Source organism: Saccoglossus kowalevskii, chromosome 17 (assembly GCF_978046115.1).
Source record: "Saccoglossus kowalevskii chromosome 17, keSacKowa6.1, whole genome shotgun sequence".
Lineage (NCBI taxonomy): Eukaryota > Metazoa > Hemichordata > Enteropneusta > Harrimaniidae > Saccoglossus > Saccoglossus kowalevskii.
Genome location: NC_140657.1, coordinates 31,284,108 through 31,311,660, shown reverse-complemented (window position 1 = coordinate 31,311,660; position 27,553 = coordinate 31,284,108). Strand labels below are relative to the sequence as shown.

The following is a 27,553-nucleotide window of genomic DNA, read 5'->3' as shown; positions in this document are numbered from 1 at the left end:
GCTTTGAATTAGATTAAACGTTTTCTCATAAAAATACAAATCATTGTCAGCTCATAGACTCATTTGAAGTATCTTCGTGCGTGAAATCAAAGCATTGACTTATTATGGAGGTTTGGGACAATCGAGTACGAAAAGACAGGATCCTGAGCAGCCCGGTTAGCTCAGTCGGTAGAGCGTGGGACTTTTAATCCTAAGGTCAAGGGTTCAACTCCCTTAGCGGGCGTAATTTTGTAACGTAGTTGACATAAAAACAGATGTTGCTCTCTCAAATCGCTGAGATAAATAAAACATAAACAATTCAAACATTTCATTGTAATAACTCGGTATTTCATTAATGCTTTGAATTACATTAAACGTTTTCTCATAAAAATACAAATCATTGTCTGCTCATAAACTCATTTGAAGTATCTTCGTGCATGAAATCAAAGCATTGACTTATTATGGAGGTTTGGGACAATCGAGTACGAAAAGACAGGATCCTGAGCAGCCCGGTTAGCTCAGTCGGTAGAGCGTGGGACTTTTAATCCTATGGTCAAGGGTTCAACCCCCTTAGCGGGCGTAATTTTGAAACGTTGTTCACATGAAAATAGATATTGTTTGCTTACATCGCTGAGATAAATAAAACATAAACAATTCAAACATTTCTTTGTAATAACTCGGTATTTAATTAATGCTTTGAATTAGATTAAACGTTTTCTCATAAAAATACAAATCATTGTCAGCTCATAGACTCATTTGAAGTATCTTCGTGGGTGAAATCAAAGCATTGACTTATTATGGAGATTTGGGACAATCGACCACGAAAAGACAGAGTGCGAAACATAAACAATTCAAACATTTCATTCTAATAGCTTGATATTATTCGCTCGCATCGCTGAGATAAATAAAACACAAACAATTCAACGATTTCATTGTAATAACTCGGTATTTAATTAATGCTTTGAATTAGATTAAACGTTTTCTCATAAAAATACAAATCATTATCAGCTCATAGACTCATTTGAAGTATCTTCGTGCATGAAATCAAAGAATTGACTTATTATGGAGGTTTGGGACAATCGAGTACGAAAAGACAGGATCCTGAGCAGCCCGGTTAGCTCAGTCGGTAGAGCGTGGGACTTTTAATCCTAAGGTCAAGGGTTCAACCCCCTTAGCGGGCGTAATTTTCAAACGTAGTTGACATAAAAACAGATGTTGCTCTCTCAATCACTGAGATAAATAAAACATAAACAATTCAAACATTTCATTGTAATAACTCGTAATTTAATTAACGCTTTGAATTAGATTAAACGTTTTCTCATAAAAATACAAATCATTGTCAGCTCATAGACTCATTTGAAGTATATTCGTGCGTGAAATCAAAGCATTGACTTATTATGGAGATTTGGGACAATCGACTACGAAAAGACAGAGTCTGAAAAATAAACAATTCAAACATTTCATTCTAATAACTTGATATTATTCGCTCGCATCGCTGAGATAAATAAAACACAAACAATTCAACGATTTCATTGTAATAACTCGGTATTTAATTAATGCTTTGAATTAGATTAAAAGTTTTCTCATAAAAATACAAATCATTGTCAGCTCATAGACTCATTTGAAGTATCTTCGTGCGTGAAATCAAAGCATTGACTTATTATGGAGGTTTGGGACAATCGAGTACGAAAAGACAGGATCCTGAGCAGCCCGGTTAGCTCAGTCGGTAGAGCGTGGTACTTTTAATCCTAAGGTTAAGGGTTCAACTCCCTTAGCGGGCGTAATTTTGTAACGTAGTTGACATAAAAACAGATGTTGCTCTCTCACATCGCTGAGATAAATAAAACATAAACAAATCAAACATTTCATTGTAATAACTCGGTATTTCATTAATGCTTTGAATTAGATTAAACGTTTTCTCATAAAAATACAAATCATTGTCAGCTCATAAACTCATTTGAAGTATCTTCGTGCATGAAATCAAAGCATTGACTTATTATGGAGGTTTGGGACAATCGAGTACGAAAAGACAGGATCCTGAGCAGCCCGGTTAGCTCAGTCGGTAGAGCGTGGGACTTTTAATCCTAAGGTCAAGGGTTCAACCCCCTTAGCGGGCGTAATTTTGAGACGTGGTTCACATAAAAATAGATATTCTTTGCTCACATCGCTGAGATAAATAAAACATAAACAATTCAAACATTTCTTTGTAATAACTCGGTATTTAATTAATGCTTTGAATTAGATTAAACGTTTTCTCATAAAAATACAAATCATTGTCAGCTCATAGACTCATTTGAAGTATCTTCGTGGGTGAAATCAAAGCATTGACTTATTATGGAGATTTGGGACAATCGACCACGAAAAGACAGAGTGCGAAACATAAACAATTCAAACATTTCATTCTAATAGCTTGATATTATTCGCTCGCCTCGCTGAGATAAATAAAACACAAACAATTCAACGATTTCATTGTAATAACTCGGTATTTAATTAATGCTTTGAATTAGATTAAACGTTTTCTCATAAAAATACAAATCATTGTCAGCTCATAGACTCATTTGAAGTATCTTCGTGCATGAAATCAAAGCATTGACTTATTATGGAGGTTTGGGACAATCGAGTACGAAAAGACAGGATCCTGAGCAGCCCGGTTAGCTCAGTCGGTAGAGCGTGGGACTTTTAATCCTAAGGTCAAGGGTTCAACCCCCTTAGCGGGCGTAATTTTCAAACGTAGTTGACATAAAAACAGATGATGCTCTCTCACATCGCTGAGATAAATAAAACATTAACAATTCAAACATTTCATTGTAATAACTCGGAATTGAATTAATGCTTTGAATTAGATTAAACGTTTTCTCATAAAAATACAAATCATTGTCAGCTCATAGACTCATTTGAAGTATATTCGTGCGTGAAATCAAAGCATTGACTTACTATGGAGATTTGGGACAATCGACTACGAAAAGACAGAGTCTGAAAAATAAACAATTCAAACATTTCATTCTAATAACTTGATATTATTCGCTCGCATCGCTGAGATAAATAAAACACAAACAATTCAACGATTTCATTGTAATAACTCGGTATTTAATTAATGCTTTGAATTAGATTAAACGTTTTCTCATAAAAATACAAATCATTGTCAGCTCATAGACTCATTTGAAGTATCTTCGTGCGTGAAATCAAAGCATTGACTTATTATGGAGATTTGGGAAAATCGACTACGAAAAGACAGAGTCCGAAAAATAAACAATTCAAACATTTCATTCTAATAACTTGATATTATTCGCTCGCATCACTGAGATAAATAAAACACAAACAATTCAACGATTTCATTGTAATAACTCGGTATTTAATTAATGCTTTGAATTAGATTAAACGTTTTCTCATAAAAATACAAATCATTGTCAGCTCATAGACTCATTTGAAGTATCTTCGTGCGTGAAATCAAAGCATTGACTTATTATGGAGGTTTGGGACAATCGAGTACGAAACGACAGGATCCTGAGCAGCCCGGTTAGCTCAGTTGGTAGAGCGTGGGACTTTTAATCCTAAGGTCAAGGGTTCAACCTCCTTAGCGGGCGTAATTTTGTAACGTAAGCAAATAACACCGAATAAACGGCAAGGTAAGGACTATGTCTAATTATAGTAAATACGTACTGCGTGCGTGACTCGAACCGGCGCTCGCGTACGGCACCTAATCGCCTAGCTACACGCCACTACACGTCTTCCCCTCGGCCACCGGGCATCCCCAAAAAAAGGATGCTTAATAACCGAGCTTATTACGTGCAGAGAACGTGAAACCCGTCCACGCGATACGCGCCACACAGCATGGCCAGAATGCGGCAAAGGCCTTCAGATCTGGCTGTAGTAGGATGGTGAAAGTAATGGTACAGCATTTTAACAGTGAATAAGTACTGAGAAATAATTTTTAAACTCATAGTTGCTGTCGACATAGGAAGTAAAGTAAGCAAATAACACCGAATAAACGGCAAGATCTGAAGAAAAACAGATGTTGCTATCTCACATCGCTGAGATAAATAAAACATAAACAATTCAAACATTTCATTGTAATATCTCGGTATTTAATTAATGCTTTGAATTAGATTAACGATAAATAAAACATAAACAATTCAAACATTTCATTGTAATAACTCGGTATTTAATTAATGCTTTGAATTTAATTAAACGTTTTCTCATGAAGATACAAATCATTGTCAGCTCATAGACTCATTTGAAGTATCTTCGTACGTGAAATCAAAGCATTGACTTATTATGGATATTTGGGACAATCGACTACGAAAAGACAGAGTCCGAAAAATAAACAATTCAAACATTTCATTCTAATAACTTGATATTATTCGCTCGCATCGCTGAGATAAATAAAACCCTTAGCGGGCGTAATTTTCAAACGTAGTTGACATAAAAACAGATGTTGCTCTCTCACATCACTGAGATAAATAAAACATAAACAATTCAAACATTTCATTGTAATAACTCGGAATTTAATTAACGCTTTGAATTGGATTAAACGTTTTCTCATAAAAATACAAATCATTGTCAGCTCATAGACTCATTTGAAGTATATTCGTGCGTGAAATCAAAGCATTGACTTATTATGGAGATTTGGGACAATCGACTACGAAAAGACAGAGTCTGAAAAATAAACAATTCAAACATTTCATTGTAATAACTTGATATTATTCGCTCGCATCGCTGAGATAAATAAAACACAAACAATTCAACGATTTCATTGTTAATTAATGCTTTGAATTAGATTAAACGTTTTCTCATAAAAATACAAATCATTGTCAGCTCATAGACTCATTTGAAGTATCTTCGTGCGTGAAATCAAAGCATTGACTTATTATGGAGGTTTGGGACAATCGAGTACGAAAAGACAGGATCCTGAGCAGCCCGGTTAGCTCAGTCGGTAGAGCGTGGTACTTTTAATCCTAAGGTCAAGGGTTCAACTCCCTTAGCGGGCGTAATTTTGTAACGTAGTTGACATAAAAACAGATGTTGCTCTCTCACATCGCTGAGATAAATAAAACATAAACAATTCAAACATTTCATTGTAATAACTCGGTATTTCATTAATGCTTTGAATTAGATTAAACGTTTTCTCATAAAAACACAAATCATTGTCAACTCATAGACTCATTTGAAGTATCTTCGTGCATGAAATCAAAGCATTGACTTATTATGGAGGTTTGGGACAATCGAGTACGAAAAGACAGGATCCTGAGCAGCCCGGTTAGCTCAGTCGGTAGAGCGTGGGACTTTTAATCCTAAGGTCAAGGGTTCAACCCCCTTAGCGGGCGTAATTTTGAAACGTAGTTGACATAAAAACAGATGTTGCTCTCTCACATCGCTGAGGTAAATAAAACATAAACAATTCAAACATTTCATTTTAATAACTCGGAATTTAATTAATGCTTTGAATTAGATTAAACGTTTTCTCGTAAAAATACAAATCATTGTCAGCTCATAGACTCATTTGAAGTATCTTCGTACGTGAAATCAAAGCATTGACTTATTATGAAGATTTGGGACAATCGACTACGAAAAGACAGAGTCCGAAAAATAAACAATTCAAACATTTCATTCTAATAACTTGATATTATTCGCTCGCATCGCTGAGATAAATAAAACACAAACAATTCAACGATTTCATTGTAATAACTCGGTATTTAATTAATGCTTTGAATTAGATTAAACGTTTTCTCATAAAAATACAAATCATTGTCAGCTCATAGACTCATTTGAAGTATCTTCGTGTGTGAAATCAAAGCATTGACTTATTATGGAGGTTTGGGACAATCGAGTACGAAAAGACAGGATCCTGAGCAGCCCGGTTAGCTCAGTCGGTAGAGCGTGGGACTTTTAATCCTAAGGTCAAGGGTTCAACTCCCTTAGCGGGCGTAATTTTGTAACGTAGTTGACATAAAAACAGATGTTGCTCTCTCACATCGCTGAGATAAATAAAACATAAACAATTCAAACATTTCATTGTAATAACTCGGAATTTAATTAACGCTTTGAATTAGATTAAACGTTTTCTCATAAAAATACAAATCATTGTCAGCTCATAGACTCATTTGAAGTATATTCGTGCGTGAAATCAAAGCATTGACTTATTATGGAGATTTGGGACAATCGACTACGAAAAGACAGAGTCTGAAAAATAAACAATTCAAACATTTCATTCTAATAACTTGATATTATTCGCTCGCATCGCTGAGATAAATAAAACACAAACAATTCAACGATTTCATTGTAATAACTCGGTATTTAATTAATGCTTTGAATTAGATTAAACGTTTTCTCATAAAAATACAAATCATTGTCAGCTCATAGACTCATTTGAAGTATCTTCGTGCGTGAAATCAAAGCATTGACTTATTATGGAGGTTTGGGACAATCGAGTACGAAAAGACAGGATCCTGAGCAGCCCGGTTAGCTCAGTCGGTAGAGCGTGGGACTTTTAATCCTAAGGTCAAGGGTTCAACCCCCTTAGCGGGCGTAATTTTGAAACGTGGTTCACATAAAAATAGATATTCTTTGCTCACATCGCTGAGATAAATAAAACATAAACAATTCAACATTTCATTGTAATAACTCGGTATTTAATTAATGCTTTGAATTAGATTAAACGTTTTCTCATAAAAACACAAATCATTGTCAACTCATAGACTCATTTGAAGTATCTTCGTGCATGAAATCAAAGCATTGACTTATTATGGAGGTTTGGGACAATCGAGTACGAAAAGACAGGATCCTGAGCAGCCCGGTTAGCTCAGTCGGTAGAGCGTGGGACTTTTAATCCTAAGGTCAAGGGTTCAACCCCCTTAGCGGGCGTAATTTTGAAACGTAGTTGACATAAAAACAGATGTTGCTCTCTCACATCGCTGAGATAAATAAAACATAAACAATTCAAACATTTCATTTTAATAACTCGGAATTTAATTAATGCTTTGAATTAGATTAAACGTTTTCTCATAAAAATACAAATCATTGTCAGCTCATAGACTCATTTGAAGTATATTCGTGCGTGAAATCAAAGCATTGACTTATTATGGAGATTTGGGACAATCGACTACGAAAAGACAGAGTCTGAAAAATAAACAATTCAAACATTTCATTCTAATAACTTGATATTATTCGCTCGCATCGCTGAGATAAATAAAACACAAACAATTCAACGATTTCATTGTAATAACTCGGTATTTAATTAATGCTTTGAATTAGATTAAACGTTTTCTCATAAAAATACAAATCATTGTCAGCTCATAGACTCATTTGAAGTATCTTCGTGCGTGAAATCAAAGCATTGACTTATTATGGAGGTTTGGGACAATCGAGTACGAAAAGACAGGATCCTGAGCAGCCCGGTTAGCTCAGTCGGTAGAGCGTGGGACTTTTAATCCTAAGGTCAAGGGTTCAACCCCCTTAGCGGGCGTAATTTTGAAACGTGGTTCACATAAAAATAGATATTCTTTGCTCACATCGCTGAGATAAATAAAACATAAACAATTCAACATTTCATTGTAATAACTCGGTATTTAATTAATGCTTTGAATTAGATTAAACGTTTTCTCATAAAAACACAAATCATTGTCAACTCATAGACTCATTTGAAGTATCTTCGTGCATGAAATCAAAGCATTGACTTATTATGGAGGTTTGGGACAATCGAGTACGAAAAGACAGGATCCTGAGCAGCCCGGTTAGCTCAGTCGGTAGAGCGTGGGACTTTTAATCCTAAGGTCAAGGGTTCAACCCCCTTAGCGGGCGTAATTTTGAAACGTAGTTGACATAAAAACAGATGTTGCTCTCTCACATCGCTGAGATAAATAAAACATAAACAATTCAAACATTTCATTTTAATAACTCGGAATTTAATTAATGCTTTGAATTAGATTAAACGTTTTCTCATAAAAATACAAATCATTGTCAGCTCATAGACTCATTTGAAGTATCTTCGTACGTGAAATCAAAGCATTGACTTATTATGAAGATTTGGGACAATCGACTACGAAAAGACAGAGTCCGAAAAATAAACAATTCAAACATTTCATTCTAATAACTTGATATTATTCGCTCGCATCGCTGAGATAAATAAAACACAAACAATTCAACGATTTCATTGTAATAACTCGGTATTTAATTAATGCTTTGAATTAGATTAAACGTTTTCTCATAAAAATACAAATCATTGTCAGCTCATAGACTCATTTGAAGTATCTTCGTGCGTGAAATCAAAGCATTGACTTATTATGGAGGTTTGGGACAATCGAGTACGAAAAGACAGGATCCTGAGCAGCCCGGTTAGCTCAGTCGGTAGAGCGTGGGACTTTTAATCCTAAGGTCAAGGGTTCAACTCCCTTAGCGGGCGTAATTTTGTAACGTAGTTGACATAAAAACAGATGTTGCTCTCTCACATCACTGAGATAAATAAAACATAAACAATTCAAACATTTCATTGTAATAACTCGGAATTTAATTAACGCTTTGAATTAGATTAAACGCTTTCTCATAAAAATACAAATCATTGTCAGCTCATAGACTCATTTGAAGTATATTCGTGCGTGAAATCAAAGCATTGACTTATTATGGAGATTTGGGACAATCGACTACGAAAAGACAGAGTCTGAAAAATAAACAATTCAAACATTTCATTCTAATAACTTGATATTATTCGTTCGCATCGCTGAGATAAATAAAACACAAACAATTCAACGATTTCATTGTAATAACTCGGTATTTAATTAATGCTTTGAATTAGATTAAACGTTTTCTCATAAAAATACAAATCATTGTCAGCTCATAGACTCATTTGAAGTATATTCGTGCGTGAAATCAAAGCATTGACTTATTATGGAGATTTGGGACAATCGACTACGAAAAGACAGAGTCTGAAAAATAAACAATTCAAACATTTCATTCTAATAACTTGATATTATTCGCTCGCATCGCTGAGATAAATAAAACACAAACAATTCAACGATTTCATTGTAATAACTCGGTATTTAATAAATGCTTTGAATTAGATTAAACGTTTTCTCATAAAAATACAAATCATTGTCAGCTCATAGACTCATTTGAAGTATCTTCGTGCGTGAAATCAAAGCATTGACTTATTATGGAGGTTTGGGACAATCGAGTACGAAAAGACAGGATCCTGAGCAGCCCGGTTAGCTCAGTCGGTAGAGCGTGGTACTTTTAATCCTAAGGTCAAGGGTTCAACTCCCTTAGCGGGCGTAATTTTGTAACGTAGTTGACATAAAAACAGATGTTGCTCTCTCACATCGCTGAGATAAATAAAACATAAACAATTCAAACATTTCATTGTAATAACTCGGTATTTCATTAATGCTTTGAATTAGATTAAACGTTTTCTCATAAAAATACAAATCATTGTCAGCTCATAAACTCATTTGAAGTATCTTCGTGCATGAAATCAAAGCATTGACTTATTATGGAGGTTTGGGACAATCGAGTACGAAAAGACAGGATCCTGAGCAGCCCGGTTAGCTCAGTCGGTAGAGCGTGGGACTTTTAATCCTAAGGTCAAGGGTTCAACCCCCTTAGCGGGCGTAATTTTGAAACGTGGTTCACATAAAAATAGATATTCTTTGCTCACATCGCTGAGATAAATAAAACATAAACAATTCAAATTTCATTGTAATAACTCGGTATTTAATTAATGCTTTGAATTAGATTAAACGTTTTCTCATAAAAACACAAATCTTTGTCAACTCATAGACTCATTTGAAGTATCTTCGTGCATGAAATCAAAGCATTGACTTATTATGGAGGTTTGGGACAATCGAGTACGAAAAGACAGGATCCTGAGCAGCCCGGTTAGCTCAGTCGGTAGAGCGTGGGACTTTTAATCCTAAGGTCAAGGGTTCAACCCCCTTAGCGGGCGTAATTTTGAAACGTAGTTGACATAAAAACAGATGTTGCTCTCTCACATCGCTGCGATAAATAAAACATAAACAATTCAAACATTTCATTTTAATAACTCGGAATTTAATTAATGCTTTGAATTAGATTAAACGTTTTCTCATAAAAATACAAATCATTGTCAGCTCATAGACTCATTTGAAGTATATTCGTGCGTGAAATCAAAGCATTGACTTATTATGGAGATTTGGGACAATCGACTACGAAAAGACAGAGTCTGAAAAATAAACAATTCAAACATTTCATTCTAATAACTTGATATTATTCGCTCGCATCGCTGAGATAAATAAAACACAAACAATTCAACGATTTCATTGTAATAACTCGGTATTTAATTAATGCTTTGAATTAGATTAAACGTTTTCTCATAAAAATACAAATCATTGTCAGCTCATAGACTCATTTGAAGTATCTTCGTGCGTGAAATCAAAGCATTGACTTATTATGGAGGTTTGGGACAATCGAGTACGAAAAGACAGGATCCTGAGCAGCCCGGTTAGCTCAGTCGGTAGAGCGTGGGACTTTTAATCCTAAGGTCAAGGGTTCAACCCCCTTAGCGGGCGTAATTTTGAAACGTGGTTCACATAAAAATAGATATTCTTTGCTCACATCGCTGAGATAAATAAAACATAAACAATTCAACATTTCATTGTAATAACTCGGTATTTAATTAATGCTTTGAATTAGATTAAACGTTTTCTCATAAAAACACAAATCATTGTCAACTCATAGACTCATTTGAAGTATCTTCGTGCATGAAATCAAAGCATTGACTTATTATGGAGGTTTGGGACAATCGAGTACGAAAAGACAGGATCCTGAGCAGCCCGGTTAGCTCAGTCGGTTGAGCGTGGGACTTTTAATCCTAAGGTCAAGGGTTCAACCCCCTTAGCGGGCGTAATTTTGAAACGTAGTTGACATAAAAACAGATGTTGCTCTCTCACATCGCTGAGATAAATAAAACATAAACAATTCAAACATTTCATTTTAATAACTCGGAATTTAATTAATGCTTTGAATTAGATTAAACGTTTTCTCATAAAAATACAAATCATTGTCAGCTCATAGACTCATTTGAAGTATCTTCGTACGTGAAATCAAAGCATTGACTTATTATGAAGATTTGGGACAATCGACTACGAAAAGACAGAGTCCGAAAAATAAACAATTCAAACATTTCATTCTAATAACTTGATATTATTCGCTCGCATCGCTGAGATAAATAAAACACAAACAATTCAACGATTTCATTGTAATAACTCGGTATTTAATTAATGCTTTGAATTAGATTAAACGTTTTCTCATAAAAATACAAATCATTGTCAGCTCATAGACTCATTTGAAGTATCTTCGTGCGTGAAATCAAAGCATTGACTTATTATGGAGGTTTGGGACAATCGAGTACGAAAAGACAGGATCCTGAGCAGCCCGGTTAGCTCAGTCGGTAGAGCGTGGGACTTTTAATCCTAAGGTCAAGGGTTCAACTCCCTTAGCGGGCGTAATTTTGTAACGTAGTTGACATAAAAACAGATGTTGCTCTCTCACATCGCTGAGATAAATAAAACATAAACAATTCAAACATTTCATTGTAATAACTCGGAATTTAATTAACGCTTTGAATTAGATTAAACGTTTTCTCATAAAAATACAAATCATTGTCAGCTCATAGACTCATTTGAAGTATATTCGTGCGTGAAATCAAAGCATTGACTTATTATGGAGATTTGGGACAATCGACTACGAAAAGACAGAGTCTGAAAAATAAACAATTCAAACATTTCATTCTAATAACTTGATATTATTCGTTCGCATCGCTGAGATAAATAAAACACAAACAATTCAACGATTTCATTGTAATAACTCGGTATTTAATTAATGCTTTGAATTAGATTAAACGTTTTCTCATAAAAATACAAATCATTGTCAGCTCATAGACTCATTTGAAGTATATTCGTGCGTGAAATCAAAGCATTGACTTATTATGGAGATTTGGGACAATCGACTACGAAAAGACAGAGTCTGAAAAATAAACAATTCAAACATTTCATTCTAATAACTTGATATTATTCGCTCGCATCGCTGAGATAAATAAAACACAAACAATTCAACGATTTCATTGTAATAACTCGGTATTTAATTAATGCTTTGAATTAGATTAAACGTTTTCTCATAAAAATACAAATCATTGTCAGCTCATAGACTCATTTGAAGTATCTTCGTGCGTGAAATCAAAGCATTGACTTATTATGGAGGTTTGGGACAATCGAGTACGAAAAGACAGGATCCTGAGCAGCCCGGTTAGCTCAGTCGGTAGAGCGTGGTACTTTTAATCCTAAGGTCAAGGGTTCAACTCCCTTAGCGGGCGTAATTTTGTAACGTAGTTGACATAAAAACAGATGTTGCTCTCTCACATCGCTGAGATAAATAAAACATAAACAATTCAAACATTTCATTGTAATAACTCGGTATTTCATTAATGCTTTGAATTAGATTAAACGTTTTCTCATAAAAATACAAATCATTGTCAGCTCATAAACTCATTTGAAGTATCTTCGTGCATGAAATCAAAGCATTGACTTATTATGGAGGTTTGGGACAATCGAGTACGAAAAGACAGGATCCTGAGCAGCCCGGTTAGCTCAGTCGGTAGAGCGTGGGACTTTTAATCCTAAGGTCAAGGGTTCAACCCCCTTAGCGGGCGTAATTTTGAAACGTGGTTCACATAAAAATAGATATTCTTTGCTCACATCGCTGAGATAAATAAAACATAAACAATTCAAATTTCATTGTAATAACTCGGTATTTAATTAATGCTTTGAATTAGATTAAACGTTTTCTCATAAAAACACAAATCTTTGTCAACTCATAGACTCATTTGAAGTATCTTCGTGCATGAAATCAAAGCATTGACTTATTATGGAGGTTTGGGACAATCGAGTACGAAAAGACAGGATCCTGAGCAGCCCGGTTAGCTCAGTCGGTAGAGCGTGGGACTTTTAATCCTAAGGTCAAGGGTTCAACCCCCTTAGCGGGCGTAATTTTCAAACGTAGTTGACATAAAAACAGATGTTGCTCTCTCACATCGCTGAGATAAATAAAACATAAACAATTCAAACATTTCATTGTAATAACTCGGAATTTAATTAATGCTTTGAATTAGATTAAACGTTTTCTCATAAAAATACAAATCATTGTCAGCTCATAGACTCATTTGAAGTATCTTCGTGCGTGAAATCAAAGCATTGACTTATTGTGGAGGTTTGGGACAATCGAGTACGAAAAGACAGGATCCTGAGCAGCTCGGTTAGCTCAGTCGGTAGAGCGTGGGACTTTTAATCCTAAGGTCAAGGGTTCAACCCCCTTAGCGGGCGTAATTTTGTAACGTAGTTGACATAAAAACAGATGTTGCTCTCTCACATCGCTGAGATAAATAAAACATAAACAATTCAAACATTTCATTGTAATAACTCGGTATTTCATTAATGCTTTGAATTAGATTAAACGTTTTCTCATAAAAATACAAATCATTGTCAGCTCATAAACTCATTTGAAGTATCTTCGTGCATGAAATCAAAGCATTGACTTATTATGGAGGTTTGGGACAATCGAGTACGAAAAGACAGGATCCTGAGCAGCCCGGTTAGCTCAGTCGGTAGAGCGTGGGACTTTTAATCCTAAGGTCAAGGGTTCAACCCCCTTAGCGGGCGTAATTTTGAAACGTGGTTCACATAAAAATAGATATTCTTTGCTCACATCGCTGAGATAAATAAAACATAAACAATTCAACATTTCATTGTAATAACTCGGTATTTAATTAATGCTTTGTATTAGATTAAACGTTTTCTCATAATAACACAAATCATTGTCAACTCATAGACTCATTTGAAGTATCTTCGTGCATGAAATCAAAGCATTGACTTATTATGGAGGTTTGGGACAATCGAGTACGAAAAGACAGGATCCTGAGCAGCCCGGTTAGCTCAGTCGGTAGAGCGTGGGACTTTTAATCCTAAGGTTAAGGGTTCAACCCCCTTAGCGGGCGTAATTTTCAAACGTAGTTGACATAAAAACAGATGTTGCTCTCTCACATCGCTGAGATAAATAAAACATAAACAATTCAAACATTTCATTGTAATAACTCGGAATTTAATTAATGCTTTGAATTAGATTAAACGTTTTCTCATAAAAATACAAATCATTGTCAGCTCATAGACTCATTTGAAGTATCTTCGTGCGTGAAATCAAAGCATTGACTTATTATGGAGATTTGGGACAATCGACTACGAAAAGACAGAGTCCGAAAAATAAACAATTCAAACATTTCATTCTAATAACTTGATATTATTCGCTCGCATCGCTGAGATAAATAAAACACAAACAATTCAACGATTTCATTGTAATAACTCGGTATTTAATTAATGCTTTGAATTAGATTAAACGTTTTCTCATAAAAATACAAATCATTGTCAGCTCATAGACTCATTTGAAGTATCTTCGTGCGTGAAATCAAAGCATTGACTTATTATGGAGGTTTGGGACAATCGAGTACGAAAAGACAGGATCCTGAGCAGCCCGGTTAGCTCAGTCGGTAAAGCGTGGGACTTTTAATCCTAAGGTCAAGGGTTCAACTCCCTTAGCGGGCGTAATTTTGTAACGTAGTTGACATAAAAACAGATGTTGCTCTCTCACATCGCTGAGATAAATAAAACATAAACAATTCAAACATTTCATTGTAATAACTCGGAATTTAATTAACGCTTTGAATTAGATTAAACGTTTTCTCATAAAAATACAAATCATTGTCAGCTCATAGACTCATTTGAAGTATATTCGTGCGTGAAATCAAAGCATTGACTTATTATGGAGATTTGGGACAATCGACTACGAAAAGACAGAGTCTGAAAAATAAACAATTCAAACATTTCATTCTAATAACTTGATATTATTCGTTCGCATCGCTGAGATAAATAAAACACAAACAATTCAACGATTTCATTGTAATAACTCGGTATTTAATTAATGCTTTGAATTAGATTAAACGTTTTCTCATAAAAATACAAATCATTGTCAGCTCATAGACTCATTTGAAGTATATTCGTGCGTGAAATCAAAGCATTGACTTATTATGGAGATTTGGGACAATCGACTACGAAAAGACAGAGTCTGAAAAATAAACAATTCAAACATTTCATTCTAATAACTTGATATTATTCGCTCGCATCGCTGAGATAAATAAAACACAAACAATTCAACGATTTCATTGTAATAACTCGGTATTTAATTAATGCTTTGAATTAGATTAAACGTTTTCTCATAAAAATACAAATCATTGTCAGCTCATAGACTCATTTGAAGTATCTTCGTGCGTGAAATCAAAGCATTGACTTATTATGGAGGTTTGGGACAATCGAGTACGAAAAGACAGGATCCTGAGCAGCCCGGTTAGCTCAGTCGGTAGAGCGTGGTACTTTTAATCCTAAGGTCAAGGGTTCAACTCCCTTAGCGGGCGTAATTTTGTAACGTAGTTGACATAAAAACAGATGTTGCTCTCTCACATCGCTGAGATAAATAAAACATAAACAATTCAAACATTTCATTGTAATAACTTGGTATTTCATTAATGCTTTGAATTAGATTAAACGTTTTCTCATAAAAATACAAATCATTGTCAGCTCATAAACTCATTTGAAGTATCTTCGTGCATGAAATCAAAGCATTGACTTATTATGGAGGTTTGGGACAATCGAGTACGAAAAGACAGGATCCTGAGCAGCCCGGTTAGCTCAGTCGGTAGAGCGTGGGACTTTTAATCCTAAGGTCAAGGGTTCAACCCCCTTAGCGGGCGTAATTTTGAAACGTGGTTCACATAAAAATAGATATTCTTTGCTCACATCGCTGAGATAAATAAAACATAAACAATTCAAATTTCATTGTAATAACTCGGTATTTAATTAATGCTTTGAATTAGATTAAACGTTTTCTCATAAAAACACAAATCTTTGTCAACTCATAGACTCATTTGAAGTATCTTCGTGCATGAAATCAAAGCATTGACTTATTATGGAGGTTTGGGACAATCGAGTACGAAAAGACAGGATCCTGAGCAGCCCGGTTAGCTCAGTCGGTAGAGCGTGGGACTTTTAATCCTAAGGTCAAGGGTTCAACCCCCTTAGCGGGCGTAATTTTCAAACGTAGTTGACATAAAAACAGATGTTGCTCTCTCACATCGCTGAGATAAATAAAACATAAACAATTCAAACATTTCATTGTAATAACTCGGAATTTAATTAATGCTTTGAATTAGATTAAACGTTTTCTCATAAAAATACAAATCATTGTCAGCTCATAGACTCATTTGAAGTATCTTCGTGCGTGAAATCAAAGCATTGACTTATTATGGAGATTTGGGACAATCGACTACGAAAAGACAGAGTCTGAAAAATAAACAATTCAAACATTTCATTCTAATAACTGGATATTATTCGCTCGCATCGCTGAGATAAATAAAACACAAACAATTCAACGATTTCATTGTAATAACTCGGTATTTAATTAATGCTTTGAATAAGATTAAACGTTTTCTCATAAAAATACAAATCATTGTCAGCTCATAGACTCATTTGAAGTATCTTCGTGCGTGAAATCAAAGCATTGACTTATTATGGAGGTTTGGGACAATCGAGTACGAAAAGACAGGATCCTGAGCAGCCCGGTTAGCTCAGTCGGTAGAGCGTGGGACTTTTAATCCTAAGGTCAAGGGTTCAACCCCCTTAGCGGGCGTAATTTTGTAACGTAGTTGACATAAAAACAGATGTTGCTCTCTCACATCGCTGAGATAAATAAAACATAAACAATTCAAACATTTCATTGTAATAACTCGGTATTTCATTAATGCTTTGAATTAGATTAAACGTTTTCTCATAAAAATACAAATCATTGTCAGCTCATAAACTCATTTGAAGTATCTTCGTGCATGAAATCAAAGCATTGACTTATTATGGAGGTTTGGGACAATCGAGTACGAAAAGACAGGATCCTGAGCAGCCCGGTTAGCTCAGTCGGTAGAGCGTGGGACTTTTAATCCTAAGGTCAAGGGTTCAACCCCCTTAGCGGGCGTAATTTTGAAACGTGGTTCACATAAAAATAGATATTCTTTGCTCACATCGCTGAGATAAATAAAACATAAACAATTCAACATTTCATTGTAATAACTCGGTATTTAATTAATGCTTTGTATTAGATTAAACGTTTTCTCATAATAACACAAATCATTGTCAACTCATAGACTCATTTGAAGTATCTTCGTGCATGAAATCAAAGCATTGACTTATTATGGAGGTTTGGGACAATCGAGTACGAAAAGACAGGATCCTGAGCAGCCCGGTTAGCTCAGTCGGTAGAGCGTGGGACTTTTAATCCTAAGGTTAAGGGTTCAACCCCCTTAGCGGGCGTAATTTTCAAACGTAGTTGACATAAAAACGGATGTTGCTCTCTCACATCGCTGAGATAAATAAAACATAAACAATTCAAACATTTCATTGTAATAACTCGGAATTTAATTAATGCTTTGAATTAGATTAAACGTTTTCTCATAAAAATACAAATCATTGTCAGCTCATAGACTCATTTGAAGTATCTTCGTGCGTGAAATCAAAGCATTGACTTATTATGGAGATTTGGGACAATCGACTACGAAAAGACAGAGTCCGAAAAATAAACAATTCAAACATTTCATTCTAATAACTTGATATTATTCGCTCGCATCGCTGAGATAAATAAAACACAAACAATTCAACGATTTCATTGTAATAACTCGGTATTTAATTAATGCTTTGAATTAGATTAAACGTTTTCTCATAAAAATACAAATCATTGTCAGCTCATAGACTCATTTGAAGTATCTTCGTGCGTGAAATCAAAGCATTGACTTATTATGGAGGTTTGGGACAATCGAGTACGAAAAGACAGGATCCTGAGCAGCCCGGTTAGCTCAGTCGGTAGAGCGTGGGACTTTTAATCCTAAGGTCAAGGGTTCAACCCCCTTAGCGGGCGTAATTTTGTAACGTAGTTGACATAAAAACAGATGTTGCTCTCTCACATCGCTGAGATAAATAAAACATAAACAATTCATACATTTCATTGTAATAACTCGGTATTTCATTAATGCTTTGAATTAGATTAAACGTTTTCTCATAAAAATACAAATCATTGTCAGCTCATAAACTCATTTGAAGTATCTTCGTGCATGAAATCAAAGCATTGACTTATTATGGAGGTTTGGGACAATCGAGTACGAAAAGACAGGATCCTGAGCAGCCCGGTTAGCTCAGTCGGTAGAGCGTGGGACTTTTAATCCTAAGGTCAAGGGTTCAACCCCCTTAGCGGGCGTAATTTTGAAACGTGGTTCACATAAAAATAGATATTCTTTGCTCACATCGCTGAGATAAATAAAACATAAACAATTCAACATTTCATTGTAATAACTCGGTATTTAATTAATGCTTTGTATTAGATTAAACGTTTTCTCATAATAACACAAATCATTGTCAACTCATAGACTCATTTGAAGTATCTTCGTGCATGAAATCAAAGCATTGACTTATTATGGAGGTTTGGGACAATCGAGTACGAAAAGACAGGATCCTGAGCAGCCCGGTTAGCTCAGTCGGTAGAGCGTGGGACTTTTAATCCTAAGGTTAAGGGTTCAACCCCCTTAGCGGGCGTAATTTTCAAACGTAGTTGACATAAAAACAGATGTTGCTCTCTCACATCGCTGAGATAAATAAAACATAAACAATTCAAACATTTCATTGTAATAACTCGGAATTTAATTAATGCTTTGAATTAGATTAAACGTTTTCTCATAAAAATACAAATCATTGTCAGCTCATAGACTCATTTGAAGTATCTTCGTGCGTGAAATCAAAGCATTGACTTATTATGGAGATTTGGGACAATCGACTACGAAAAGACAGAGTCCGAAAAATAAACAATTCAAACATTTCATTCTAATAACTTGATATTATTCGCTCGCATCGCTGAGATAAATAAAACACAAACAATTCAACGATTTCATTGTAATAACTCGGTATTTAATTAATGCTTTGAATTAGATTAAACGTTTTCTCATAAAAATACAAATCATTGTCAGCTCATAGACTCATTTGAAGTATCTTCGTGCGTGAAATCAAAGCATTGACTTATTATGGAGGTTTGGGACAATCGAGTACGAAAAGACAGGATCCTGAGCAGCCCGGTTAGCTCAGTCGGTAGAGCGTGGGACTTTTAATCCTAAGGTCAAGGGTTCAACCCCCTTAGCGGGCGTAATTTTGTAACGTAGTTGACATAAAAACAGATGTTGCTCTCTCACATCGCTGAGATAAATAAAACATAAACAATTCAAACATTTCATTGTAATAACTCGGTATTTCATTAATGCTTTGAATTAGATTAAACGTTTTCTCATAAAAATACAAATCATTGTCAGCTCATAAACTCATTTGAAGTATCTTCGTGCATGAAATCAAAGCATTGACTTATTATGGAGGTTTGGGACAATCGAGTACGAAAAGACAGGATCCTGAGCAGCCCGGTTAGCTCAGTCGGTAGAGCGTGGGACTTTTAATCCTAAGGTCAAGGGTTCAACCCCCTTAGCGGGCGTAATTTTGAAACGTGGTTCACATAAAAATAGATATTCTTTGCTCACATCGCTGAGATAAATAAAACATAAACAATTCAACATTTCATTGTAATAACTCGGTATTTAATTAATGCTTTGTATTAGATTAAACGTTTTCTCATGAAAACACAAATCATTGTCAACTCATAGACTCATTTGAAGTATCTTCGTGCATGAAATCAAAGCATTGACTTATTATGGAGGTTTGGGACAATCGAGTACGAAAAGACAGGATCCTGAGCAGCCCGGTTAGCTCAGTCGGTAGAGCGTGGGACTTTTAATCCTAAGGTCAAGGGTTCAACCCCCTTAGCGGGCGTAATTTTGAAACGTAGTTGACATAAAAACAGATGTTGCTCTCTCACATCGCTGAGATAAATAAAACATAAACAATTCAAACATTTCATTTTAATAACTCGGAATTTAATTAATGCTTTGAATTAGATTAAACGTTTTCTCATAAAAATACAAATCATTGTCAGCTCATAGACTCATTTGAAGTATCTTCGTACGTGAAATCAAAGCATTGACTTATTATGAAGATTTGGGACAATCGACTACGAAAAGACAGAGTCCGAAAAATAAACAATTCAAACATTTCATTCTAATAACTTGATATTATTCGCTCGCATCGCTGAGATAAATAAAACACAAACAATTCAACGATTTCATTGTAATAACTCGGTATTTAATTAATGCTTTGAATTAGATTAAACGTTTTCTCATAAAAATACAAATCATTGTCAGCTCATAGACTCATTTGAAGTATCTTCGTGCGTGAAATCAAAGCATTGACTTATTATGGAGGTTTGGGACAATCGAGTACGAAAAGACAGGATCCTGAGCAGCCCGGTTAGCTCAGTCGGTAGAGCGTGGGACTTTTAATCCTAAGGTCAAGGGTTCAACTCCCTTAGCGGGCGTAATTTTGTAACGTAGTTGACATAAAAACAGATGTTGCTCTCTCACATCGCTGAGATAAATAAAACATAAACAATTCAAACATTTCATTGTAATAACTCGGAATTTAATTAACGCTTTGAATTAGATTAAACGTTTTCTCATAAAAATACAAATCATTGTCAGCTCATAGACTCATTTGAAGTATATTCGTGCGTGAAATCAAAGCATTGACTTATTATGGAGATTTGGGACAATCGACTACGAAAAGACAGAGTCTGAAAAATAAACAATTCAAACATTTCATTCTAATAACTTGATATTATTCGCTCGCATCGCTGAGATAAATAAAACACAAACAATTCAACGATTTCATTGTAATAACTCGGTATTTAATTAATGCTTTGAATTAGATTAAACGTTTTCTCATAAAAATACAAATCATTGTCAGCTCATAGACTCATTTGAAGTATATTCGTGCGTGAAATCAAAGCATTGACTTATTATGGAGATTTGGGACAATCGACTACGAAAAGACAGAGTCTGAAAAATAAACAATTCAAACATTTCATTCTAATAACTTGATATTATTCGCTCGCATCGCTGAGATAAATAAAACACAAACAATTCAACGATTTCATTGTAATAACTCGGTATTTAATTAATGCTTTGAATTAGATTAAACGTTTTCTCATAAAAATACAAATCATTGTCAGCTCATAGACTCATTTGAAGTATCTTCGTGCGTGAAATCAAAGCATTGACTTATTATGGAGGTTTGGGACAATCGAGTACGAAAAGACAGGATCCTGAGCAGCCCGGTTAGCTCAGTCGGTAGAGCGTGGTACTTTTAATCCTAAGGTCAAGGGTTCAACTCCCTTAGCGGGCGTAATTTTGTAACGTAGTTGACATAAAAACAGATGTTGCTCTCTCACATCGCTGAGATAAATAAAACATAAACAATTCAAACATTTCATTGTAATAACTCGGTATTTCATTAATGCTTTGAATTAGATTAAACGTTTTCTCATAAAAATACAAATCATTGTCAGCTCATAAACTCATTTGAAGTATCTTCGTGCATGAAATCAAAGCATTGACTTATTATGGAGGTTTGGGACAATCGAGTACGAAAAGACAGGATCCTGAGCAGCCCGGTTAGCTCAGTCGGTAGAGCGTGGGACTTTTAATCCTAAGGTCAAGGGTTCAACCCCCTTAGCGGGCGTAATTTTGAAACGTGGTTCACATAAAAATAGATATTCTTTGCTCACATCGCTGAGATAAATAAAACATAAACAATTCAAATTTCATTGTAATAACTCGGTATTTAATTAATGCTTTGAATTAGATTAAACGTTTTCTCATAAAAACACAAATCATTGTCAACTCATAGACTCATTTGAAGTATCTTCGTGCATGAAATCAAAGCATTGACTTATTATGGAGGTTTGGGACAATCGAGTACGAAAAGACAGGATCCTGAGCAGCCCGGTTAGCTCAGTCGGTAGAGCGTGGGACTTTTAATCCTAAGGTCAAGGGTTCAACCCCCTTAGCGGGCGTAATTTTCAAACGTAGTTGACATAAAAACAGATGTTGCTCTCTCACATCGCTGAGATAAATAAAACATAAACAATTCAAACATTTCATTGTAATAACTCGGAATTTAATTAATGCTTTGAATTAGATTAAACGTTTTCTCATAAAAATACAAATCATTGTCAGCTCATAGACTCATTTGAAGTATCTTCGTGCGTGAAATCAAAGCATTGACTTATTATGGAGATTTGGGACAATCGACTACGAAAAGACAGAGTCCGAAAAATAAACAATTCAAACATTTCATTCTAATAACTTGATATTATTCGCTCGCATCGCTGAGATAAATAAAACACAAACAATTCAACGATTTCATTGTAATAACTCGGTATTTAATTAATGCTTTGAATTAGATTAAACGTTTTCTCATAAAAATACAAATCATTGTCAGCTCATAGACTCATTTGAAGTATCTTCGTGCGTGAAATCAAAGCATTGACTTATTATGGAGGTTTGGGACAATCGAGTACGAAAAGACAGGATCCTGAGCAGCCCGGTTAGCTCAGTCGGTAGAGCGTGGGACTTTTAATCCTAAGGTAACGTAGTTGACATAAAAACAGATGTTGCTCTCTCACATCGCTGAGATAAATAAAACATAAACAATTCAACATTTCATTGTAATAACTCGGTATTTAATTAATGCTTTGAATTAGATTAAACGTTTTCTCATAAAAACACAAATCATTGTCAACTCATAGACTCATTTGAAGTATCTTCGTGCATGAAATCAAAGCATTGACTTATTATGGAGGTTTGGGACAATCGAGTACGAAAAGACAGGATCCTGAGCAGCCCGGTTAGCTCAGTCGGTAGAGCGTGGGACTTTTAATCCTAAGGTCAAGGGTTCAACCCCCTTAGCGGGCGTAATTTTGAAACGTAGTTGACATAAAAACAGATGTTGCTCTCTCACATCGCTGAGATAAATAAAACATAAACAATTCAAACATTTCATTTTAATAACTCGGAATTTAATTAATGCTTTGAATTAGATTAAACGTTTTCTCATAAAAATACAAATCATTGTCAGCTCATAGACTCATTTGAAGTATCTTCGTGCGTGAAATCAAAGCATTGACTTATTATGGAGATTTGGGACAATCGACTACGAAAAGACAGAGTCCGAAAAATAAACAATTCAAACATTTCATTCTAATAACTTGATATTATTCGCTCGCATCGCTGAGATAAATAAAACACAAACAATTCAACGATTTCATTGTAATAACTCGGTATTTAATTAATGCTTTGAATTAGATTAAACGTTTTCTCATAAAAATACAAATCATTGTCAGCTCATAGACTCATTTGAAGTATCTTCGTGCGTGAAATCAAAGCATTGACTTATTATGGAGGTTTGGGACAATCGAGTACGAAAAGACAGGATCCTGAGCAGCCCGGTTAGCTCAGTCGGTAGAGCGTGGGACTTTTAATCCTAAGGTCAAGGGTTCAACCCCCTTAGCGGGCGTAATTTTGTAACGTAGTTGACATAAAAACAGATGTTGCTCTCTCACATCGCTGAGATAAATAAAACATAAACAATTCAAACATTTCATTGTAATAACTCGGTATTTCATTAATGCTTTGAATTAGATTAAACGTTTTCTCATAAAAATACAAATCATTGTCAGCTCATAAACTCATTTGAAGTATCTTCGTGCATGAAATCAAAGCATTGACTTATTATGGAGGTTTGGGACAATCGAGTACGAAAAGACAGGGTCCTGAGCAGCCCGGTTAGCTCAGTCGGTAGAGCGTGGGACTTTTAATCCTAAGGTCAAGGGTTCAACCCCCTTAGCGGGCGTAATTTTGAAACGTGGTTCACATAAAAATAGATATTCTTTGCTCACATCGCTGAGATAAATAAAACATAAACAATTCAACATTTCATTGTAATAACTCGGTATTTAATTAATGCTTTGTATTAGATTAAACGTTTTCTCATGAAAACACAAATCATTGTCAACTCATAGACTCATTTGAAGTATCTTCGTGCATGAAATCAAAGCATTGACTTATTATGGAGGTTTGGGACAATCGAGTACGAAAAGACAGGATCCTGAGCAGCCCGGTTAGCTCAGTCGGTAGAGCGTGGGACTTTTAATCCTAAGGTCAAGGGTTCAACCCCCTTAGCGGGCGTAATTTTGAAACGTAGTTGACATAAAAACAGATGTTGCTCTCTCACATCGCTGAGATAAATAAAACATAAACAATTCAAACATTTCATTTTAATAACTCGGAATTTAATTAATGCTTTGAATTAGATTAAACGTTTTCTCATAAAAATACAAATCATTGTCAGCTCATAGACTCATTTGAAGTATCTTCGTACGTGAAATCAAAGCATTGACTTATTATGAAGATTTGGGACAATCGACTACGAAAAGACAGAGTCCGAAAAATAAACAATTCAAACATTTCATTCTAATAACTTGATATTATTCGCTCGCATCGCTGAGATAAATAAAACACAAACAATTCAACGATTTCATTGTAATAACTCGGTATTTAATTAATGCTTTGAATTAGATTAAACGTTTTCTCATAAAAATACAAATCATTGTCAGCTCATAGACTCATTTGAAGTATCTTCGTGCGTGAAATCAAAGCATTGACTTATTATGGAGGTTTGGGACAATCGAGTACGAAAAGACAGGATCCTGAGCAGCCCGGTTAGCTCAGTCGGTAGAGCGTGGGACTTTTAATCCTAAGGTCAAGGGTTCAACTCCCTTAGCGGGCGTAATTTTGTAACGTAGTTGACATAAAAACAGATGTTGCTCTCTCACATCGCTGAGATAAATAAAACATAAACAATTCAAACATTTCATTTTAATAACTCAGAATTTAATTAATGCTTTGAATTAGATTAAACGTTTTCTCATAAAAATACAAATCATTGTCAGCTCATAGACTCATTTGAAGTATCTTCGTGCGTGAAATCAAAGCATTGACTTATTATGGAGATTTGGGACAATCGACTACGAAAAGACAGAGTCCGAAAAATAAACAATTCAAACATTTCATTCTAATAACTTGATATTATTCGCTCGCATCGCTGAGATAAATAAAACACAAACAATTCAACGATTTCATTGTAATAACTCGGTATTTAATTAATGCTTTGAATTAGATTAAACGTTTTCTCATAAAAATACAAATCATTGTCAGCTCATAGACTCATTTGAAGTATCTTCGTGCGTGAAATCAAAGCATTGACTTATTATGGAGGTTTGGGACAATCGAGTACGAAAAGACAGGATCCTGAGCAGCCCGGTTAGCTCAGTCGGTAGAGCGTGGGACTTTTAATCCTAAGGTCAAGGGTTCAACCCCCTTAGCGGGCGTAATTTTCAAACGTAGTTGACATAAAAACAGATGTTGCTCTCTCACATCGCTGAGATAAATAAAACATAAACAATTCAAACATTTCATTGTAATAACTCGGAATTTAATTAATGCTTTGAATTAGATTAAACGTTTTCTCATAAAAATACAAATCATTGTCAGCTCATAGACTCATTTGAAGTATCTTCGTGCGTGAAATCAAAGCATTGACTTATTATGGAGATTTGGGACAATCGACTACGAAAAGACAGAGTCCGAAAAATAAACAATTCAAACATTTCATTCTAATAACTTGATATTATTCGCTCGCATCGCTGAGATAAATAAAACACAAACAATTCAACGATTTCATTGTAATAACTCGGTATTTAATTAATGCTTTGAATTAGATTAAACGTTTTCTCATAAAAATACAAATCATTGTCAGCTCATAGACTCATTTGAAGTATCTTCGTGCGTGAAATCAAAGCATTGACTTATTATGGAGGTTTGGGACAATCGAGTACGAAAAGACAGGATCCTGAGCAGCCCGGTTAGCTCAGTCGGTAGAGCGTGGGACTTTTAATCCTAAGGTAACGTAGTTGACATAAAAACAGATGTTGCTCTCTCACATCGCTGAGATAAATAAAACATAAACAATTCAACATTTCATTGTAATAACTCGGTATTTAATTAATGCTTTGAATTAGATTAAACGTTTTCTCATAAAAACACAAATCATTGTCAACTCATAGACTCATTTGAAGTATCTTCGTGCATGAAATCAAAGCATTGACTTATTATGGAGGTTTGGGACAATCGAGTACGAAAAGACAGGATCCTGAGCAGCCCGGTTAGCTCAGTCGGTAGAGCGTGGGACTTTTAATCCTAAGGTCAAGGGTTCAACCCCCTTAGCGGGCGTAATTTTGAAACGTAGTTGACATAAAAACAGATGTTGCTCTCTCACATCGCTGAGATAAATAAAACATAAACAATTCAAACATTTCATTTTAATAACTCGGAATTTAATTAATGCTTTGAATTAGATTAAACGTTTTCTCATAAAAATACAAATCATTGTCAGCTCATAGACTCATTTGAAGTATCTTCGTGCGTGAAATCAAAGCATTGACTTATTATGGAGATTTGGGACAATCGACTACGAAAAGACAGAGTCCGAAAAATAAACAATTCAAACATTTCATTCTAATAACTTGATATTATTCGCTCGCATCGCTGAGATAAATAAAACACAAACAATTCAACGATTTCATTGTAATAACTCGGTATTTAATTAATGCTTTGAATTAGATTAAACGTTTTCTCATAAAAATACAAATCATTGTCAGCTCATAGACTCATTTGAAGTATCTTCGTGCGTGAAATCAAAGCATTGACTTATTATGGAGGTTTGGGACAATCGAGTACGAAAAGACAGGATCCTGAGCAGCCCGGTTAGCTCAGTCGGTAGAGCGTGGGACTTTTAATCCTAAGGTCAAGGGTTCAACCCCCTTAGCGGGCGTAATTTTGTAACGTAGTTGACATAAAAACAGATGTTGCTCTCTCACATCGCTGAGATAAATAAAACATAAACAATTCAAACATTTCATTGTAATAACTCGGTATTTCATTAATGCTTTGAATTAGATTAAACGTTTTCTCATAAAAATACAAATCATTGTCAGCTCATAAACTCATTTGAAGTATCTTCGTGCATGAAATCAAAGCATTGACTTATTATGGAGGTTTGGGACAATCGAGTACGAAAAGACAGGGTCCTGAGCAGCCCGGTTAGCTCAGTCGGTAGAGCGTGGGACTTTTAATCCTAAGGTCAAGGGTTCAACCCCCTTAGCGGGCGTAATTTTGAAACGTGGTTCACATAAAAATAGATATTCTTTGCTCACATCGCTGAGATAAATAAAACATAAACAATTCAACATTTCATTGTAATAACTCGGTATTTAATTAATGCTTTGTATTAGATTAAACGTTTTCTCATGAAAACACAAATCATTGTCAACTCATAGACTCATTTGAAGTATCTTCGTGCATGAAATCAAAGCATTGACTTATTATGGAGGTTTGGGACAATCGAGTACGAAAAGACAGGATCCT

The 27,553-nt window shown here is 35.0% G+C and overlaps 46 non-coding genes across 46 annotated transcripts; all 46 read left to right on the top strand.

Annotated features, from left to right (window-relative positions):
• The first annotated feature begins 150 nt into the window (after positions 1-150).
• TRNAK-UUU (transfer RNA lysine (anticodon UUU)) lies at positions 151-223 on the top strand. The gene has a single exon. It is a non-coding gene; the product is annotated as a tRNA-Lys (tRNA).
• A 263-nt stretch (positions 224-486) lies between these two features.
• On the top strand, positions 487-559 carry TRNAK-UUU (transfer RNA lysine (anticodon UUU)). The gene has a single exon. It is a non-coding gene; the product is annotated as a tRNA-Lys (tRNA).
• A 528-nt stretch (positions 560-1,087) lies between these two features.
• TRNAK-UUU (transfer RNA lysine (anticodon UUU)) lies at positions 1,088-1,160 on the top strand. Its single transcript has one exon. It is a non-coding gene; the product is annotated as a tRNA-Lys (tRNA).
• Positions 1,161-2,023: 863 nt separating this feature from the next.
• On the top strand, positions 2,024-2,096 carry TRNAK-UUU (transfer RNA lysine (anticodon UUU)). The gene has a single exon. It is a non-coding gene; the product is annotated as a tRNA-Lys (tRNA).
• Positions 2,097-2,624: 528 nt separating this feature from the next.
• Positions 2,625-2,697, top strand: TRNAK-UUU (transfer RNA lysine (anticodon UUU)). Its single transcript has one exon. It is a non-coding gene; the product is annotated as a tRNA-Lys (tRNA).
• A 2,533-nt stretch (positions 2,698-5,230) lies between these two features.
• On the top strand, positions 5,231-5,303 carry TRNAK-UUU (transfer RNA lysine (anticodon UUU)). The gene has a single exon. It is a non-coding gene; the product is annotated as a tRNA-Lys (tRNA).
• A 528-nt stretch (positions 5,304-5,831) lies between these two features.
• TRNAK-UUU (transfer RNA lysine (anticodon UUU)) lies at positions 5,832-5,904 on the top strand. The gene has a single exon. It is a non-coding gene; the product is annotated as a tRNA-Lys (tRNA).
• A 528-nt stretch (positions 5,905-6,432) lies between these two features.
• On the top strand, positions 6,433-6,505 carry TRNAK-UUU (transfer RNA lysine (anticodon UUU)). The gene has a single exon. It is a non-coding gene; the product is annotated as a tRNA-Lys (tRNA).
• Positions 6,506-6,767: 262 nt separating this feature from the next.
• On the top strand, positions 6,768-6,840 carry TRNAK-UUU (transfer RNA lysine (anticodon UUU)). The gene has a single exon. It is a non-coding gene; the product is annotated as a tRNA-Lys (tRNA).
• A 528-nt stretch (positions 6,841-7,368) lies between these two features.
• On the top strand, positions 7,369-7,441 carry TRNAK-UUU (transfer RNA lysine (anticodon UUU)). Its single transcript has one exon. It is a non-coding gene; the product is annotated as a tRNA-Lys (tRNA).
• A 262-nt stretch (positions 7,442-7,703) lies between these two features.
• Positions 7,704-7,776, top strand: TRNAK-UUU (transfer RNA lysine (anticodon UUU)). The gene has a single exon. It is a non-coding gene; the product is annotated as a tRNA-Lys (tRNA).
• A 528-nt stretch (positions 7,777-8,304) lies between these two features.
• Positions 8,305-8,377, top strand: TRNAK-UUU (transfer RNA lysine (anticodon UUU)). Its single transcript has one exon. It is a non-coding gene; the product is annotated as a tRNA-Lys (tRNA).
• Positions 8,378-9,506: 1,129 nt separating this feature from the next.
• Positions 9,507-9,579, top strand: TRNAK-UUU (transfer RNA lysine (anticodon UUU)). The gene has a single exon. It is a non-coding gene; the product is annotated as a tRNA-Lys (tRNA).
• Positions 9,580-9,840: 261 nt separating this feature from the next.
• Positions 9,841-9,913, top strand: TRNAK-UUU (transfer RNA lysine (anticodon UUU)). The gene has a single exon. It is a non-coding gene; the product is annotated as a tRNA-Lys (tRNA).
• A 528-nt stretch (positions 9,914-10,441) lies between these two features.
• Positions 10,442-10,514, top strand: TRNAK-UUU (transfer RNA lysine (anticodon UUU)). Its single transcript has one exon. It is a non-coding gene; the product is annotated as a tRNA-Lys (tRNA).
• Positions 10,515-10,776: 262 nt separating this feature from the next.
• Positions 10,777-10,849, top strand: TRNAK-UUU (transfer RNA lysine (anticodon UUU)). The gene has a single exon. It is a non-coding gene; the product is annotated as a tRNA-Lys (tRNA).
• A 528-nt stretch (positions 10,850-11,377) lies between these two features.
• TRNAK-UUU (transfer RNA lysine (anticodon UUU)) lies at positions 11,378-11,450 on the top strand. The gene has a single exon. It is a non-coding gene; the product is annotated as a tRNA-Lys (tRNA).
• A 1,129-nt stretch (positions 11,451-12,579) lies between these two features.
• TRNAK-UUU (transfer RNA lysine (anticodon UUU)) lies at positions 12,580-12,652 on the top strand. Its single transcript has one exon. It is a non-coding gene; the product is annotated as a tRNA-Lys (tRNA).
• A 261-nt stretch (positions 12,653-12,913) lies between these two features.
• Positions 12,914-12,986, top strand: TRNAK-UUU (transfer RNA lysine (anticodon UUU)). Its single transcript has one exon. It is a non-coding gene; the product is annotated as a tRNA-Lys (tRNA).
• A 263-nt stretch (positions 12,987-13,249) lies between these two features.
• TRNAK-UUU (transfer RNA lysine (anticodon UUU)) lies at positions 13,250-13,322 on the top strand. Its single transcript has one exon. It is a non-coding gene; the product is annotated as a tRNA-Lys (tRNA).
• A 263-nt stretch (positions 13,323-13,585) lies between these two features.
• TRNAK-UUU (transfer RNA lysine (anticodon UUU)) lies at positions 13,586-13,658 on the top strand. The gene has a single exon. It is a non-coding gene; the product is annotated as a tRNA-Lys (tRNA).
• A 262-nt stretch (positions 13,659-13,920) lies between these two features.
• On the top strand, positions 13,921-13,993 carry TRNAK-UUU (transfer RNA lysine (anticodon UUU)). The gene has a single exon. It is a non-coding gene; the product is annotated as a tRNA-Lys (tRNA).
• A 528-nt stretch (positions 13,994-14,521) lies between these two features.
• Positions 14,522-14,594, top strand: TRNAK-UUU (transfer RNA lysine (anticodon UUU)). The gene has a single exon. It is a non-coding gene; the product is annotated as a tRNA-Lys (tRNA).
• A 1,129-nt stretch (positions 14,595-15,723) lies between these two features.
• On the top strand, positions 15,724-15,796 carry TRNAK-UUU (transfer RNA lysine (anticodon UUU)). The gene has a single exon. It is a non-coding gene; the product is annotated as a tRNA-Lys (tRNA).
• Positions 15,797-16,057: 261 nt separating this feature from the next.
• TRNAK-UUU (transfer RNA lysine (anticodon UUU)) lies at positions 16,058-16,130 on the top strand. The gene has a single exon. It is a non-coding gene; the product is annotated as a tRNA-Lys (tRNA).
• Positions 16,131-16,658: 528 nt separating this feature from the next.
• TRNAK-UUU (transfer RNA lysine (anticodon UUU)) lies at positions 16,659-16,731 on the top strand. The gene has a single exon. It is a non-coding gene; the product is annotated as a tRNA-Lys (tRNA).
• A 263-nt stretch (positions 16,732-16,994) lies between these two features.
• On the top strand, positions 16,995-17,067 carry TRNAK-UUU (transfer RNA lysine (anticodon UUU)). Its single transcript has one exon. It is a non-coding gene; the product is annotated as a tRNA-Lys (tRNA).
• Positions 17,068-17,329: 262 nt separating this feature from the next.
• TRNAK-UUU (transfer RNA lysine (anticodon UUU)) lies at positions 17,330-17,402 on the top strand. The gene has a single exon. It is a non-coding gene; the product is annotated as a tRNA-Lys (tRNA).
• Positions 17,403-17,930: 528 nt separating this feature from the next.
• On the top strand, positions 17,931-18,003 carry TRNAK-UUU (transfer RNA lysine (anticodon UUU)). The gene has a single exon. It is a non-coding gene; the product is annotated as a tRNA-Lys (tRNA).
• Positions 18,004-18,266: 263 nt separating this feature from the next.
• Positions 18,267-18,339, top strand: TRNAK-UUU (transfer RNA lysine (anticodon UUU)). The gene has a single exon. It is a non-coding gene; the product is annotated as a tRNA-Lys (tRNA).
• A 262-nt stretch (positions 18,340-18,601) lies between these two features.
• TRNAK-UUU (transfer RNA lysine (anticodon UUU)) lies at positions 18,602-18,674 on the top strand. Its single transcript has one exon. It is a non-coding gene; the product is annotated as a tRNA-Lys (tRNA).
• A 528-nt stretch (positions 18,675-19,202) lies between these two features.
• Positions 19,203-19,275, top strand: TRNAK-UUU (transfer RNA lysine (anticodon UUU)). The gene has a single exon. It is a non-coding gene; the product is annotated as a tRNA-Lys (tRNA).
• Positions 19,276-19,538: 263 nt separating this feature from the next.
• On the top strand, positions 19,539-19,611 carry TRNAK-UUU (transfer RNA lysine (anticodon UUU)). Its single transcript has one exon. It is a non-coding gene; the product is annotated as a tRNA-Lys (tRNA).
• A 262-nt stretch (positions 19,612-19,873) lies between these two features.
• On the top strand, positions 19,874-19,946 carry TRNAK-UUU (transfer RNA lysine (anticodon UUU)). The gene has a single exon. It is a non-coding gene; the product is annotated as a tRNA-Lys (tRNA).
• A 528-nt stretch (positions 19,947-20,474) lies between these two features.
• Positions 20,475-20,547, top strand: TRNAK-UUU (transfer RNA lysine (anticodon UUU)). Its single transcript has one exon. It is a non-coding gene; the product is annotated as a tRNA-Lys (tRNA).
• A 1,129-nt stretch (positions 20,548-21,676) lies between these two features.
• Positions 21,677-21,749, top strand: TRNAK-UUU (transfer RNA lysine (anticodon UUU)). The gene has a single exon. It is a non-coding gene; the product is annotated as a tRNA-Lys (tRNA).
• Positions 21,750-22,010: 261 nt separating this feature from the next.
• On the top strand, positions 22,011-22,083 carry TRNAK-UUU (transfer RNA lysine (anticodon UUU)). The gene has a single exon. It is a non-coding gene; the product is annotated as a tRNA-Lys (tRNA).
• Positions 22,084-22,911: 828 nt separating this feature from the next.
• On the top strand, positions 22,912-22,984 carry TRNAK-UUU (transfer RNA lysine (anticodon UUU)). The gene has a single exon. It is a non-coding gene; the product is annotated as a tRNA-Lys (tRNA).
• Positions 22,985-23,512: 528 nt separating this feature from the next.
• On the top strand, positions 23,513-23,585 carry TRNAK-UUU (transfer RNA lysine (anticodon UUU)). The gene has a single exon. It is a non-coding gene; the product is annotated as a tRNA-Lys (tRNA).
• A 263-nt stretch (positions 23,586-23,848) lies between these two features.
• Positions 23,849-23,921, top strand: TRNAK-UUU (transfer RNA lysine (anticodon UUU)). Its single transcript has one exon. It is a non-coding gene; the product is annotated as a tRNA-Lys (tRNA).
• Positions 23,922-24,183: 262 nt separating this feature from the next.
• On the top strand, positions 24,184-24,256 carry TRNAK-UUU (transfer RNA lysine (anticodon UUU)). Its single transcript has one exon. It is a non-coding gene; the product is annotated as a tRNA-Lys (tRNA).
• A 528-nt stretch (positions 24,257-24,784) lies between these two features.
• TRNAK-UUU (transfer RNA lysine (anticodon UUU)) lies at positions 24,785-24,857 on the top strand. The gene has a single exon. It is a non-coding gene; the product is annotated as a tRNA-Lys (tRNA).
• A 528-nt stretch (positions 24,858-25,385) lies between these two features.
• TRNAK-UUU (transfer RNA lysine (anticodon UUU)) lies at positions 25,386-25,458 on the top strand. The gene has a single exon. It is a non-coding gene; the product is annotated as a tRNA-Lys (tRNA).
• Positions 25,459-26,286: 828 nt separating this feature from the next.
• Positions 26,287-26,359, top strand: TRNAK-UUU (transfer RNA lysine (anticodon UUU)). The gene has a single exon. It is a non-coding gene; the product is annotated as a tRNA-Lys (tRNA).
• Positions 26,360-26,887: 528 nt separating this feature from the next.
• On the top strand, positions 26,888-26,960 carry TRNAK-UUU (transfer RNA lysine (anticodon UUU)). The gene has a single exon. It is a non-coding gene; the product is annotated as a tRNA-Lys (tRNA).
• Positions 26,961-27,223: 263 nt separating this feature from the next.
• TRNAK-UUU (transfer RNA lysine (anticodon UUU)) lies at positions 27,224-27,296 on the top strand. The gene has a single exon. It is a non-coding gene; the product is annotated as a tRNA-Lys (tRNA).
• The last annotated feature ends 257 nt before the right edge of the window (positions 27,297-27,553 follow it).